The following is a 17,140-nucleotide window of genomic DNA, read 5'->3' on the forward strand; positions in this document are numbered from 1 at the left end:
TTGCCAATCAAGTGGGCTGCTTTGTCCTGGATGGTGTCAAGCATCTTGAGTATTGTGGAGCTGCACTCATCCAGGCAAGTAGAGGGTATTCCATCACACTCCTGACTTGTGCCTTGTAGATGGTAGACAGGCTTTGGGAAGTCAGGAGGTGATTTACTCGCTGCAGGATTCCTAGCCTCTGACCTGTACTTGTAGTTATGGTATTTATATGGCTAGTCCAGTTCAGTTTCTGGTAAATGGTAACGCCTAGGATGTTGAAAGTGGGAGATTCAGCGATGGTAATGCCATTGAATGTCAAGGGGAGGTGGTTAGGTTCTCTCTTGTTGGAGATGATCATTGCCTGGCACTTGTGTGGCACAAATATTACCTGCCACTTGTCAGCCCAAACCTGGAAATTGTCCAGCTTTTGCTGCATATGGACATGGCCTGCTTCAGTATCTGAGGAGTTGCAAATAGTGCTGAACATTGTGCAATCATCAGTGAACATCCCCACTTTTGACCTTATGATGAAAGGAAGGTCACTGATGAAACAGCTGAAGATATTTGGACACTACCCTGAGGAAGTCCTGCAGTGATGTCCTGGAACTGAGATGATTGACTTCCGACAACCACAACCCTCTTCCTTTGTGCTAGGTATGACTCTGAACAGTGGAGAGCTTTCCCCCTGATTCCCATTGACCCCGGTTTTGCTAGGGGTTTTTGATGCCACACTTGGTAAAATTCTGCCTTAGTGTCAAGGGCAGTCACTCTCACCTCACTTCGGGAGTTCAGCTCTTTTGTCCATATTTGAACAAAGGTTGTAATGAGGTCAGGAGCCAAGTGATCTTGGCGGAACCCAAACTGAGAGTCAGTGAGCAGGTTATTGCTGAGTGAGTGCTGCTGGATAGCACTGTTGATGACCCCTTCCATCACTTTACTGATGATGAAGAATAGTCTGATGGGGCGGTAATTAGCTGGGTTGGATTTGTTCTGCTCTTTGTGTACAGGACGTATCTGGGCAATTTTCACATTGCCGGGAAGATGCCAGTGTTGCAAGAGCACGTCTCCTGATGTTGGTCTAGTCTCTTTTCCTGTGACTACTGAGTTCCTGTATCTGTAACCAGCTTTTTATGTCCTCCATCTTCTATGGGGTCTGCAAAAAGCTGCCTCTGCCTCTGGTACCTCCTCCTAGTGCTGTGGTCTACACCCAATCTCACCATATCTAAGTATGTGCAAGAACCCACTGAAGTGAGTGTACATTCACTGGTGGTCAATGAGCTTGTAAACTGTAATTGGATAATGGCATTTCTTCTGGTTGTCTGGGGACATGGTGGGAGAGGGTGTGTTTTGGTGGACATCTGCATCTGTAGAAGGCACAAGAAGAGATCGTGAGGGCTTTGGAGAGCAGAAGCACCACAGTGCTGAGGTTTCCCAAAGCAACTCAGTGTTCGGTGTGTTGTTGGATGGGGTGGAGTGCATGTATTAGACCCTGTAATCACCATCTCCATCATGAGTGCCCATTTCACCAGGACCAACTTCCTCATGGTCTAAGATCCTGACTATTTAAATTGATCTCTCCCCCATTGTTGTAAGGATCTGAAGGTAGGGTACTCAGCATCAGTTTGAACCTTCTGGGAATTAGATGCCGATTTCTCTTGAAATGACAAAAGGGACTAATATAAGGCTCTGCTGTGTTCTGTGGTCAATGGTAGTTGTTCTCATTCATTAGAAGCTGCATATTTCAGTGCTGGCAAGTCCTCAGCAGCACTATGGCTCTGAGCCATTCTGAGGTATTAGTTAAGTACCCTGGGCACACAACCACCCCATCGTCAAGAGCAGCATGTGCCCTGAGGTTTCTCAGCTGGTGTGTCTGCTAGAGGGTGAACACCCACTGGCCTTTCCTGAGGGGGTTGGGTTCCACTCACCTTAGCAGAGCAAGTAGAGTAATTGAATCACATACACTGAATCCAAATTCATTTTACAATGCTTCTAATGCTGACAGTGGCTGTGATTTCTACCCGGACCTGTTTTATCTGGGGATGTGGCTTCTTCCTATCACCCCTGGGAAGAGCACCTTCCCCTCTACCTTACAGCCTCCAGCATGACCTCTGGATTGCTATCAGAAAAGTGCAGACTGCCCTCCTCAGGGTTCCAGGGCTTTGGCTGCCCTGAGAAATCATGGGAAACAACAATCCAGGCCAAAGCTCACAGAGAATCTACTCTCCCCTCTTCCAGCTATGAAACAGCAGCCACAGTAATGCTGCCTTGAATGGTTGCCATGGTGAGTTTAAATTGGAACTGCACTTCAGTTGTCCAGCCTCTGTTCCCACTCCCCAATGTGAAAATCCAGCCTAAAAAGGCTGCAAGGAATATGTCACGAAAACATGCTTTATGTCAATAATGATTTTTAATCCATTGGCTGAAAATCTGAATTGAACTTTTTAAAAGCAGATACTAAAGCTGACTTGAGCTCGCAGCCAAAGATGGCTACCCAATTTGCATCACTGTACCTTCCACATTCCAATTCATTAATGTGGAAACTCAGGTCTACAAAGGCTGAAGGACAGTGACCAGGGGAATATGAGTGAACCACATATGCTGTCCCCATTAGCAAGGCATCAAAGCAGTCACCTGAGGTATTCAGCTGGTGGAGATGAACCATTAAACCTCATTGTTCGGACAATGGGACTCTACCTGAGAAGGGTTTCCCAGGCATGAGCTCATCAAGTTGCAATGGGAAGGCCGTAAGCCCAATCACTTGAACAACGGGACCCTAGCTGAGAGGGGGGAATTCCCAGACATCAACTGATGAAATGACAAGGGGAAATACACTAGAAATGACCATGTTTGAATCACGGGTGATGGCCGTGACAGGCCCACCCTTTGTGTGTTTGGGCTTCTGCTTTCTCTGATGTAAGAGGACAAGCGGCTGAGACTTGATGAGAGAAGACCTGAGTGGTGACCCTCTTTCTTCCCTCTGTCTCCAACCTATCTTGCAAGTTTTTGAATCCTCTTTTCTGACCGTGACCATCCATGGATGACCCTGCTGCAGACTGAGACTCCTTGAAGGAAATCAACATCAAACTACTGTCTCCAGAAGGACAGCCAAATCAGCAGGCTACACCCTTAAATCGCAACAACGAGGGAACTAGCAGGATCAACAAAATCCATCCTGAAGCCAAGCAAGTCATCAAACTATGGACCATATACCTCTTCCATTTCTTTGGATTCTAATTTGATTAATCTATGTGCGTGTGAATTTTGTGTGAGTGTGTGCAAAAGTCGGAGCGTATTTTATTATTTTACTTAGACCAGGTTAAGTACAATAAGGCTAACATCTTTCTTTGTTAAAGAAAACCTTGCTGATTGGTTCTTTTACAATCACAGTACATGAGCACTCACTGAATTGTCAAGTATATCCTTTTCACAAAAACCCTGTTACAGTCAAATGAGGAGTGGGAAAAAGAGGGGAACCATTTGATTCCTCCTCAACTGATCATAACAGATATAGACTGGTTAAGTGAATGGGCAAAAATTTGTATAATATTGTTTATAATATTATAAATGTATAATATTGGAAAATGTGAGCTTATCCACTTTAGTAGGGAGAATAGAAAAGCAAAATATTGTTTAACTGGAGAGAGGCTATAAAATGCCATGGTATAGGGGGATCTGGGTGTCCTTGTACCTGAATCACAAAATGTTAGCACAAAGGTAAAGCAAGTAACGAAGAATGGAAATGGAATGTTGGCCTTTATTGCAAGCAGGATGGAGTATAAAAGTAGGGAATGTAAACAGAAAACGCTGAAAAGACTCAGCAGATGTGGCTGCATTTGAGTACAGAAGGATAGAGTTAATGCTTCAGGTCTCAATTCTCTTTCTCTCCATATATGCAGTCAGACCCACTGATTACTTCCTGCATTTTCTGTTTATATGTCAATTTCTAGTCTCACAGTGTTTTGTTTATGCAATTGCTGCTGACTAGATTGGCCATCACTTATGCCTTAAATCCCATTTGTCTTCAATTTCTGGTCAATAAATTCAAGTAAGGCAACTGCAGGTCAGCATCAATTGTTGAATGACTATATTCTCATTACAGTCATCAGTTACGATGTCTGGGCCCCACAGGTTGAAAGCTTAGTTTTAATTCAAACCTTTGATAATGAGGCTTTTATTTTTCCATTCTCATTTTCTTATTGTTGCCCTTTTTTCTGTCTGATCCCCATTTCTGTTCCTATGCAGATATTGTTGCATTGTCTAAGCAGTAGAGGGAACTCTTATCTGATGAAGACTTTGCTAAACACTCCATCTGGAGTTGTAATACAATCACATGGCTACGAGCCAATCACTTTGCACGCACACTTTAAATGATTTTGTTTAAATTAAAACAAACAGGGAAAGCCTGAAAACCAGAAAAGGCTTGCTTGAAAACCTGTGTAAAGTTGCTGTTTTATAGAAGGACAAAATGGTGAGGAGTGTAGTGATTTTTTTATTGGTAACAAAGTGAGGTAACAAAATGATAGAGTTCAGGACTGCACAAAGTTAGAAAAGGCGAGTTAGAAACAATGTAAATGGTCACATGATAGTGGTTTACAACTGCACATTGCAATGTGAGGATTTTGTTTTCACAATCACGAGAATGCAGGGTGGCCCACGCTCTTAAAAAAATATTTGAACCTTACACCACTATAAGTTATCGCCCATTGGTGGCTGGGTGCTCTGCTTCCTCTTGGGCTTGGCCATCTTGTCTCCTTGTATTGTGGCTGCATTAAAAATTTGATGTTTGCACCTCAACACTGTTTGTATTGTGATTCAGTGTATGCGACAATGCGAAACTAAACACAGCCTACTGGCAGAGTTGGAACATTTTCACACGTCTCTCCAAAGTAAATTGGTGAGTTTATTTGGCACTTTTACTTGGATATTGACCAGCATATAATCCACAATATTACAGTATTGTAACAGTGGAAACTATGGCAGCCATGCACTGGCATTGAAGCAGTGGTGATTAGGAAAGATTGAGACATTGACATCAGAACCTAATTTACACTTTGACACTTGATCTCGATTTCATTCCTTCCTCGATGATGGTTTCATATGGGAGAAGGGAACTAAGGATAGCCCTCTCCGTGGATTCAGAGACGTAGAAGACGAAGGGACATCACCAAGACTCACTGCCCAATGAAAAGTTAACTTGTTAGAACTGATTCTAGGGCTGATATTGAATTACTGCCACATGATATCACACAGTTAAAGCATCTACTTCTCTCATATCAATATGGCAGGCCATCTGCCTACATTATGGTTTCCAAGCACTGATGCCCACCTTTTAGACCTGGCTGATTTCAGATTGCAATCAGATGAGAGGCATGAGGATTTGTGTAAACATTTGTTGGTTTTCTTTGAGGATAATCTCTTGCAGAAAGGTGGGCTCAGTCATAATGATCAAACTCTTGACGTCATCCTTACTGGAAAACATAGTGGTTCTAATTTACCTACAACTCATTCACCCTAGCCTATCACGTCTAGTGAAGCAAAGATATGACACTGAGTTCAGGTCACGCACCCTGCCAAACATCAATCCAGAAATTTCTCAAGCCTTGGATTTACTGTTAGATAAGAATCACACATTTGCTCGTGTTGCCGCTTCCTCCTTCCAGGAGCACCAGACCATTTCACCTTCGTCTAACAAGACCAGACTCCATAACTCTGTACCCTCACATACACATCAGGTGTCTTGCCCATTATGTAAGCAAGCGTCCGACCTGATAAGCATTTTCTCAGTAAATGCAATTCTTTACCAAATCAAGCCTGCAATTATATGGCTAAAGCTCGTAAGATAGCTGGTATCTTGGACAAACGTGATACTGAGAGCAGATGCTCATTCAGATGACGGGGATGAAGAACCTCCTGAATCATCATTGGAATCATCTGCACATATTTTGAGCACCATGCTGGTGAACATTGACAATGGAGCCACCAAGTTGGATCTGCGAATGTTCCTTCAGATTTTGCAAGGCACAATGCATCTGGCTATGAAGACCCCATGTGCCAAATCTGTTCCTTCATACACCAGAGCTCAGATTCAACTGTTCACTGAATATCTGTTGAAGACATTATCTCAGGCTCCATAAAACCCCCTTTCACCAGCAGGCCAGCATGGCTAGCTATCCAGTCTGAATGTCCCTTCCTTCATCACAAGTATGCCCACCTGCCCTTCAAAGAAGCTTACCAACATTTGTGGTGTCAAATGCCACCTCTAGGCTGCTCCCATTGCTTGAGATGGTTTGCTCATCATCCGGTGTGATGAACCCCTTCGGCCCTTCAGCAAATGCATTATCATTCCATGCGATGTTCTGGAAGGCCTTAACACTGCTCTCCAGCTATGTCTTAGTCATCTGTCATGTCATCAGTGAAATTGGTCACCCACCGATATCTCTATTTGCTTGACATGGAGGTTTCCATTAAATGGGTTATAGCTAACTGCCAGACAGGTGTTGCGCTCCGGATGATCCCACACGCTGTCATCCCCTAACCCTTGAGTGACTCTCTGGAGGTGATTTGTGTCTCATTTGCTGCTGATGTTATCAAGTGTGAGTGACAACTCATTTTGGTTGTACGAGAGTTGTCACTTTTTTACATGTCACTTGCATCGTTGGCGACGAAGGACACGACACCTTAAGGGATTCCCTCCTCCAGTTGTGCTTCGTCCACTGGATGGTCCCCTAGCTTTCATATGGACGGATCCTGTCCCTGGGTTTTCTGCCCTGTTAGGAGACAAGCTGTTTCAGGAGAACCACACTGCTATTTAGCTCGGGAGAGTGAAGAAGTCCAACAAGTAGAAGACAGTACAGGAATTGGAGGATGAGCTCTTACACCACAGATCACATGGAGACCCTGTCACATCTTTAGCCCTGTCCATCGCCAGTGCATGACTCATCTTTGTTCGCTGGGCCTTTTTGCTAGAGATTTGTAGACACAGAGAGACCAGTTCACCAATTTGCAGATTTCCCTGTCTGACAAAAAGGTTATTGAGACTTGACATCAACTCCATCAGGTCAATCATCGCACAGTCAGAAGTCCGAGGCTCCCCTTGCAGTGTAGCCAACACTCACTTCAGTTGATGTTGGTAATCTGGTCTACCTTCCCACCAATCACAACAAGCCACAGGCCTGCCAACGCTACTTGGTCACCTCCATCAATGACAGCTTGTGGAATGTTCGCAACTTTATCGATTGCCAGCTCGATAGCACAACTTACCAAGTCAAGAGATCAGAATGCTACAAGGTCCTTTCCTTTTGCACTGGCTCCGTGATCTGCTCCACTTCCGGCTATCATGGTGGATGCTTCTAGCCTGTCTAGCCTGTTCTTGTAAACGCTGACATATCGGCTGAGCTACCTAAGTGGTCCACAGCTCCAGTGGTGTCGGAAGTGTCAGCCTTTGGGTCTGCCATGCGTACTCCTGCAGAGGATCCCAGAGTTCTGTCTCAACCAGTGCCTTAGCTGACCCCCAATGTGGAGACACTGATATCTGACCATGGCCTTTGTCTCCTACTCCAGTATAGCAGCCCCCAGCCCAGGATCCTGATTCTGATTCTGATTCAGGCTTGTAACAATCCTGGCCAGCTGTCTACATGCACCATTAGCCCTGTTCCCCTGGTGCCTGTTTGAAGATGCTCCACTCTTCAGAGATGTTCCCCATCTAGCAAGTTTCATACTTCTGGATTGATGCTGGTCTTCGGGTGCTGGATAAACCCCAGTGGCTACAGGGTAGTTCACCCCTGCATTTCTGTGTCCAATTTGCACACCATTTGTTGCAATTTCTATTCATGTGTTTGGACTGTCTGTCTCAAAGACGTTTTTGTTCCTTACGCTTATGATGTTGCCTTTTGGCCACATACGTTCACTTATGAGTGCATTTTGATGCTAGGACATTGTTTACGTGTATTTATCTAAGTTGATTTTTTTGGGCATTTTACCACAAGATGTGATGTATAGGTGAGAGAGAAAGAGAGGGAGAGAGAGAGAGAGAGAGAGAAAGAGGTCATGCTCTCTGGTAGCTGGGAGCAGGGCCCAGGAGAAGGGAGTGCAGATGGTGCCAAACACTGGGACCCGGGGTATAGGGAGGGCTCAGGCTCAGTGCTTTAAACAGAGTTCTCAAGTTGTCCACACTGAACAGCAAGAGATGCAGACCTGAGAAACAGGCTTAAAAAAACACACGGATCAGGCTGAGAATTCTGAATTTTTTAAAGCTGGCCTGTCAATGTCAGGTCCATTTCACTGAGTTACTTCTCTGCTGTTTGCGACCTTTAGTCAGCATCGTGATTCTGAATTTTTTTAATAGTCCGTCAGAAAATACTGAAGATACCCGAAGGTCAGCAGTTGCAGCACAGCAACTGAGGGTGTTCTTGCTTGAAAATGGGAAGTGAAATCCCTGTAATTTTAGAACCAATTGGACGCTGTGAGTATGTTTGTGGGAATGGTAAGGGAGCATTGGAGGGGGGTTGGCGGAGGTTAGAGGGGGGTTTGGGGAGGTTAGAGGGGGTTTTGTGGGAGAGGTTGGGGCGGTTGGAAAACATGTTGGAGGGGATTGGGGAGGTTGGGGGGTTAGAGGGGGTTTTGTGGGGAGGTTGCAGGGGAGGTTGGAGGGGCAGTTGGAAGGGAGGTTGGGGGAATTTGTGGGAGGTTGAGAAGGAGGTTAGAGGAGTGTTGGGGGGAGGTTAGAGGGGTTTTGGGAGGCTGGGGGAAGTTTAGAAGGTGGGGTGGGGGGAGGTTGGAGGGAGGGATTAGGGGGAGGTTGACGGGGGTTTGGGGGGAGGTTAGCTACAGAGTTGAATTGTTTTGTAAATATAGATATTTTTTGTAGCCACTTTCCTCGCATAATTTGATTGCTCCGTGATTAATTGTATTTAGCAAATCAGCATTGGACAAATTTCATCCTTGCCACACTCACTCTGAAAATTGAATGCAGGTGTAATGAAAGAAAGACAAAACCTGCATTCATACCTCTTTCATGATGTCCTAAATCACTTTACAGCCGATTAAGTACTTAGGAGTTGCAGTCACAGGTATAACGTAAGCAGTGTTATCAAATCACAGAGCAGGCTAGAGGGACCGAATGGCCTACTCCTGCTCCTAATATGTATGTTCATGTATTCTGGATGAATGAAATGAACTAGGCTAGATGGTCTTTTGTCATTCATAATTATCTTGTGAACAGAGGATGGAATCATGGCTGAAGTTCCATTGATTTTGTGGCCAATGAAGGTTTACTGTGAGTGGGCTTTGAGGGGTGACGTTGCCAGCACAGGAGTGCATATTGGAGTCATAAGAACATAATAAATAGGAGCAGGAGTAGGCCATTCGGCCCCTCAACTCTGCCCCATCATTCAATAAGATCATGGTCGATTTGTCCCAGGCTTCAACTGTGAATAGTGAATCAGTAACCTCTTTTATACAGTACATGCTTCTCAAGAGTCTTTTCCATTGACATCACTCATCCTTTTGTCTACTTACCTATTATGACATTCTACCTTGTTGCTTCTTATGAGTTTTTTGAGGCATTGAATATTGTGATCAAGGTGTGTTGCATAATAGCGATTGAAAATATATTGTAGTGAGAAGCAACAATCAGCAGTCTTTAGGCTTTGTCGAGAAAACACAGAAACAACTGTGTGGCCTCTGGCCTCTTAAAAGTTATGCCGCATAGATACCTTAGGGCTTCTCACTGACAGTGAAGACCTATGTTGTTCAATCATTCCACTTTGTTGCTCAGGAGTAATTTGATCTTCCTACTCTGTGAGATTACTGATAAAATAGAACCCAATTGCACTACTTGTAATAAATAATTATATTGAATAATATCATGCACCCAAGTAGAAGAAAATCTTCTTTTACTTCTACAAAATGGAAAAGATCTTGTGCCATTTATCTGGGTTGCAAATATTCAGTCTTTCTCCTATATATGAATTTACTGCCACCATGTCCATATGGTTCAATGTGCAGAACATGTTAATGAAGGCTGAGGCAGTCACTGAAATCAGTGTCATCATCTACACAGTGTAATACATAACTAATGGGATATTTTCCTGTCAAATTAATAATATTGCACAATGCTGTTACACTAAAATTTATACTCTCTGGTTTGTTTGATAGTCACTGTGGAATCACCTATAAGGTGCACACAAACTAACCCTGCATTATATTGTTGCCACATATAGATCAGATGATATTTATAACCATATGCCAGCAATAGATGTTATCATTTAACTAGGACCTTTCCATGATTGTTTGGTGAATCTTGAAAGGGAAAAAAATTTCAAGCATGATTGAGAGGGAAATGGGAGGAATAAGGAGCCCAGAAACAGGAGAAGCACCTGAGCCCATGATTTTTCTCGCTGGCCCTGGTTGGGAGCCTAGGTTCCGTTGTGGGCATGGCCATCTTGTCTTCTTGTATCTTAATCCTGAACTTTATTTTTTTAATTTCTTAAAGAAAATCATGCTTTGCTTTCTCATAATTCTAAGTTGCGCATGATCAAGAATGAACTTTAAGCTGACTGTTAATAAAAAAGGACAGTTGATCATTTATGACATAATACTTAGTTATTTGGTGTTACTGTTGTTTGCATTAAAAGTTTGACGTTTTCACTTCAACACTGTTTGCATTGTGATTCAGTGTATGTGGCAATCTGAAAGTAAGTACAGTCCACTGGCATTTGGCAGAGCAAGAGATGCAAGTCACAATCTTCAGTATCAACAAGCTAGAGAAATGTCAGCCAAAATTTCCATAACAGTTCCTCCTCAACAATGAATTAATGTGTAAAAGACGCTTTGATTTTTATATGAAAAATACTGTGCAAATCAGCAAATGATACAGCACAGGAGGTCATTTGGCCCATCATGTATGTGCCAGCTCTTTGAAAGAACAATCAAATTAGTCCTACTCCCCTGCTCTTTCCCCATAGCCCTGCAAATTTCTCATTTTCAAGTGCTTATCCAATTCCCATTTTGAAAATTATTAAATCTGTTTCCTCTATCCTTTCAGGTGCTGCATTCTAGATCATAAAACATGCTGTGTGAAACAAATTCTTATTTTTTTTGCCAATTACCTATGGTTACCAACCCTTTTGCCAATGGAAACAGTTTCTCCTTATTTTCTCTAACAGAAACATCCATGATTTTGAAGATCCCAATCAAGTCTGGTAGTGACAGGACTAATGGTGTTCCGTGGGATTAGTGCACATGCCTTAACTTTTCCCCATTTCACTCAATGATTTAGGTAAAGGGATAGAGAACAAGTTAGGCAGCTAATTTGGGCATAATAAATCCCTACAAACAGCAATACATTAAGACCAAATAATCAGTTTCCTGTGATGTTAATTGAGGGATGTAATGCCAGAGATAACTCTCCTGCTCTTATAGAGTTGCAGAGTAATTATGGCACAGATTGGAGACCATTTGGTCCATCCAGTCTATGCTGACTCTCTGTAGAACAATCCAGTCAGTCCCATTCCCCACTCTTTCCCCCATTGCCCTGCAAGTTAATTTCCCTAAAATGGCCATCCTTTTGAAATCATTCAGGTCTCCACTCCACCACCCTTGTAGGCAGCAAGCTCCAGGTCATTATCACTCACTATGTGAATAAGTTCTTCCCCAGAACCCAGTATCTCTTACCCAAAACCTTAAATCTGTGTCCCCTACTCCTTCTACAATCAACTAATGGGAAAAACTTTTCTTTGTCTACCACGTCTAAACCTGTCAAACCTCTTATCAATTCTGCCCCAATTTCCTTTGCTGTAAGGAGAACAGCCCCAGCTTCTCCAATGTAACTTGATAGCTAAGTTCCTGCATCTGTGGAATGACTCTGATAAACCTCCTCTTTATCTTCTCAAGGACTCTCACATCCTCCTAAAATTATGGACACAACACTAGCTCTGGCCTGACCAGAGCATATGAAGGTTCAGCATAACTTCTCTGCTTTTGTACTCAATACCTGAATTTATGAAGCCCAAGAACCCACATGCTTTGTGTTGCAAAAATGTTTAATTTCACAATTCAAATGTTTTGGGATTGATTTTTTTTTAAAAGCAAGACAAATGGGAAAAAAACCTGGATTTGAGAAATTGATAAACACCCCTAAAATGATTACCATTAAAATGATGGTCCATGTTTATTTAAAGGGATTAGAGTTAGAGATATGAAACAATAAACTACAGGTGATCCTCTCAACTTCAGAATGGAGCCAGCAAATCTGGTAAGGTTAAAATTCATCAGATCAAGGAAAGGTTGGAAAGTAAATGGTAAACAAGGTCTCCATATACTTTTCAGATCAAGGGAGAGGTTTTGGAAGTTAAAGTTCATTAGTTTGTATCTCTATTTGGGACATCCCTGGATGCCACACTGCCATGGAGATTGGTTTCAGGGGAGGGTTCCTTTTGTGTTATATTCATTGAGGTTTCGCACAGACACAGACAGTTTTATGTCTGGAGCTGAAATAGCTTGGAAACAGGTAGAGAGAGATAGAAATCTGCCAGGAGCTGTAGATCACTAAGCAAGAAGGCAGTGAAGTACATGCTTGAGCTGGGCTTCAATCGTGAAGTGCTTAAGGAGAGTTAGAGTGTCGCCTGGCTGACTGTTAGTGGAAGGACTCCAAGAAATCTCATACCTTGGAGAATAGCAGGAACACCAAGGAGAATCAAAATGAATTCCTAACAGCTGTGCCATACCTTGGTTTAGTCCCAGAAGTGAAGGAACCCTCAAAAATCCTGTAAAGTATAGGGGATCCCTTGGGCAGAAGTAGAATGGGGAGTGACCTGTTGAGATTTTCAGGCTTAAGGAACAAATGTTTATGAAATAGTGTTAAGTTAGTAGTACTTGCTTTGCTAATTCTTGTACTGTGAAAGATTTTGGTTTAAAAACGTGAAACCTTGTGGCATAGTTCTTTCAGGTAACAACTAGGAGTTTGAATTTCTTTTTAAAAGTCAATGGTCTACCTCCCGATAATATTTACTCATTACTCACTTTATATGTCCTGCCAGCTTCAAAGATCTATATAACTGTTCCTGTATTCAGAACTGAGTCTACATTCCCTCCCACATCCCTTCTGCCAAAATGTATTACTCTACTCTGTATAAACTTCCATCAGCCACTTTTCTGCCCATTCTGCTAGCCTATATCCTGTTGGAGTTGAATGGTATCATCCTCATTGTTTCCCATACCTCCAAGTTTGATATCACTGACAAATGTTGAAATTTTACTGCATTCCAATATCCAAGTTATTTATAAAGATTAAAAAAAAGTAGTCCTTGTATTGACCCTTGAACACCACTGTCTACCGTCCTCCAGTCTGAAAAATAACCATTTACTATGACACTTTTCTGTCCTTAAGCCATTTATTTTCAATCAAAACTGACACTGGCCCTTTGATTCCATGAGCCTCAATTCTGTTAGCCAGCTTTTCATGCAGTATGTTGTCAAATGCTTTCTTAAAATCCCAATAGACAACATTCCTTGCATTCCCCTCAACTTTCTGTGCTACTTCTCAAAAATATTTAATTGGATTAGTCAAGCATGTTCTTTCTACCTTTTACAAATTTGTACTAATGCTCCTTACTTAATTCTCCAAGTGCCTGTTAATATTTTCCAAGTTTTTGAAACATTACCCATCACTGACACTAAACTGACCAGTCTGTAGTTACTAGAAATGTCCTTACTTCATTTCTTCAAAAGAACTTCTCCCAAATCTAGGGAAGACAGGAAGATTATTGGCACTCTTCTGCTATCTTTACTCTCACTTTGCTGAGCAACCTGGAATGCAAGCCAGCATATTATCACCCTTTTTGCCCCTATGATCCACCACCTTCTTGTTACTGGCATAACATTTACATACTAGGAGATTTTTGGGTTACCTTTTCTGTTAACTGTCATTCTGTTCTCATTCTCTCTTTGCTAGTTTTACTTATATTCCCATATCTCCTCAACTTAGAGTTTGACTTTGTTTTCACGAAGAATTCACCTGGATATGCATCATACAGCCTCTTTTATTTAATCATATTCTCCATCCAACTCAAAGGAACCCTAGCTCTGGCTCCTTTACCTTTCACCTTGTTGGAATGTTTGGAATGAAACATCTCTTCAAGGATCATCTATTATTCTGTTAGTCTCCTGCTAGTCCTCAGTTCCATTTCACCCTGAGATCCCTTATCAGCACATTGAGGTAAGCCCCCTTTTCCAATTTAAATGTCTACTTTAGATTCTTGTTTGTTTTTATTTATTACTAATCTAAGCCTTTTTAAAATGGTGATCACTCTTACCTGAATGTTCCCCCACAAACACTTGGTCACCTTTATTCCCCAGCACCCGATCCAGCAATGCCTCTTTCCTCACTGGAACCTACTGGCTAAGGAAGCTTTCCTGAACATATTTCAGAAATTCCTTCCCCAATCAATATTACAGTAATTGAACTCCCCTCATATCACTAGTTCTTATACATTTGATTTCCCTGCACATTTGCTCCTCTTATTTGGAGGCCTATAGAATACCATCTGTAATGTGATCATACCCTTTTGCTTCTCAACTCTAACCAAATGGATTCTGTCCTTGCCCCCTTAAGGGCATCACTCTTTTCAACACCACAATATCTTCCCTAATTAGTACTGCCATCCTACCTCCCTTATTCCCTAAGGACTTTGAATCCATAATTATTAAGCACAATATTCACCATTTTAAGCCACATTCCATTATAGCCACAGCATCATTTTCCCATGTGGCTATATGTCTTGTAGGTCACCAATTTTAATCACCACACTATTTACATACATGCATTGTAAGTGTCTATGTATTCTTCAATCTTCTTTTGTCTGCTTCTACCCAATATGGCACCAGTTTCTTCTCTAGGGCTGTCCAAAACATTGTGCTACTTATTCCTCCAAGTTCTATGGGATTCTGTCATCTCCCTGCCAATTTAGTATAAATCTTGCCCAAACACAAGGGTGAATTTGTTAGGCCCAGTATTGTTGAGGTGCAGCTTATTTGCATAGATGCCTGCTGCCCAGAACCGATCACAATGTACCAAGCATTTTAAATCCTTCCTCCTGCACTATACCTCAAGCCACACATTGATTCTCCCCAACTTATTTCGATTCTCATTAACATATGGTACTCAGATTACTACCTGGTGGTCCTACCTTTCAAATTTCACCCTAGCTGAAAATTTGACTACAGGATCTTAATACCTGCACTGTATTGTTGGCACTGACATGTACAACAACTTCTAGCTCACTCCCCCCTGTAGAATATTCTGCACCCTCCGCCATATCCTTTGCTCTGGCAACGGCAAGACTAGAAATTTCAGTCTCTTCCCCACCACCCCCCCCCAAACCAATGCACACACAGGTCACTTGTAATCTAGTCCCTTACCCTTTGTTGCCATGGTCTGGTCTGCACACCTTTAAGCAGTCATCAATCTCACTGGTCTCCAACACCCCAAAAGCTCCTGCACTTCCTGCATCTTTGATGGCCATCCACTATCCTGAACTCTGCCTAAGGAGATGCAACCTCCTGGAACACAGAAGCCAGGAAACACATCCTCCCTATGCTCCACAGTGACGTCTTTGAAATTGTGGGATGAGATTTTTGTATACTCAAGAGCACAAATGGGACCTCGATTTAACATTTAGTGGCAGTACTCAGTGTTGCACTCCCACAATGCTGCATTGGGAGCGTCAGTTTAGATTTTTGTGCTAAGTTCCCACTGGGACTTGGATCCACAACCTTCGACTCGGGTGAGCACAATGACCTGCTGAGCCTAGAATAAAGCCAGTGCTAAAAGGATTAAATCGAGGACAGATTGCATAGATGTGGGTTGCATTTCTTCACACATGAGGATTAAGAATCAATAATGATTTTTCTATCTATTGAGACTATTTCCTCTGGTTGGTCACTATGTGCTGGGGTTCTACCTGTCGCCGGTGTTGCAAAGGATGGGTCTGGCCACGCTGCCACGGAATGCTCCAAGTAGTTGGACCGTGCCATACCACTTGTCCCTCATGGAAAAATTTATGCAGAAAAACACCTTTGACTGCAAGTCCCTCAGGCAGTGGTCGGCACGTAACGTCTTAGAGGCCCTGTGGGGAAAGAAGAGGGTGGATCCTGCGGGATGGTTCCCCGAGCAGACTGTCAGTCATTTGGCAAAATGCCTCATTGCCAAGCACCTTGGCTGGTGGTGAGAAAGGCCGTCCCCGTCAGATCCTTTCAACACACCAGGAGTCTCACCCGCTCTGCACGTTGCCCTCGAGGTGGCTGTGGTGGGGAGGAGACCGTTGTTCACCTCCTTGTGGATTGTGCCTTTGCAAAGGAGGTCTGGAGAGAGATGCAATGGTTTTTGTCGAGGTTCATCCAAGCAGTTCTGTGACACAGGATTCTGTGCTCTACGGGCTGTTCCCAGGGACACACACAGAGACAAACATCAGCTGCAGCTGGAGGATCATCAACTCGGTGAAAGACGCTCTTTGGTCTGCCTGAAACTTGTTGGTCTTCCAGCGCAAAGAGTTGTCCCCGATCGAGTGTTGCAAAGTCCATTCCAAAGTCCAGGACTATGTGCTGAGGGATGCACTAAAGCTTGGGGCAGCTGCCGCAAAGGCGCTATGGGGAATGGTCACTGTCTAAGACCTTTCAGCCATAGTGCACCGAGGGGCTGGGAACTGTTGAGAGCCCCTTGGGCTGTACAACTCAAAATGAATGTATGCATTGAATACTAATTGTATTGAAGCACCTCAGTGCAACATGAAGTATGTTGATAACTCCAATACCAATGTCTGATTGTCCGTAATGACCATATTGAATTGATTGTAATATTCATTGATTGTATTGTTGCATCTCATTATCCATGTGTAAAAGTTGAATCTGATCGCATAGTTTGTGAAGGTGCTTTTGAAATGTTTTGTAACGTTCTTCCAGATATTTTATGAATAAAGTGTATTTTTTTTAAAAAAAATCCAGAATAAAGGGGGTGAACAATGGTCTTATCCCCACCATAGCCACCTTGAGGGCAATGTGTAGAAGGGATGGAAGGATCTGATGGGGACCAAGTGTTGCAGACTGGCACATTCCAAGGTCCATGACTACGTGCTGAGGGAACGCACTAAAGCTTGGGGCAGCTGCC

Source organism: Carcharodon carcharias, chromosome 10 (assembly GCF_017639515.1).
Source record: "Carcharodon carcharias isolate sCarCar2 chromosome 10, sCarCar2.pri, whole genome shotgun sequence".
NCBI lineage: Eukaryota > Metazoa > Chordata > Chondrichthyes > Lamniformes > Lamnidae > Carcharodon > Carcharodon carcharias.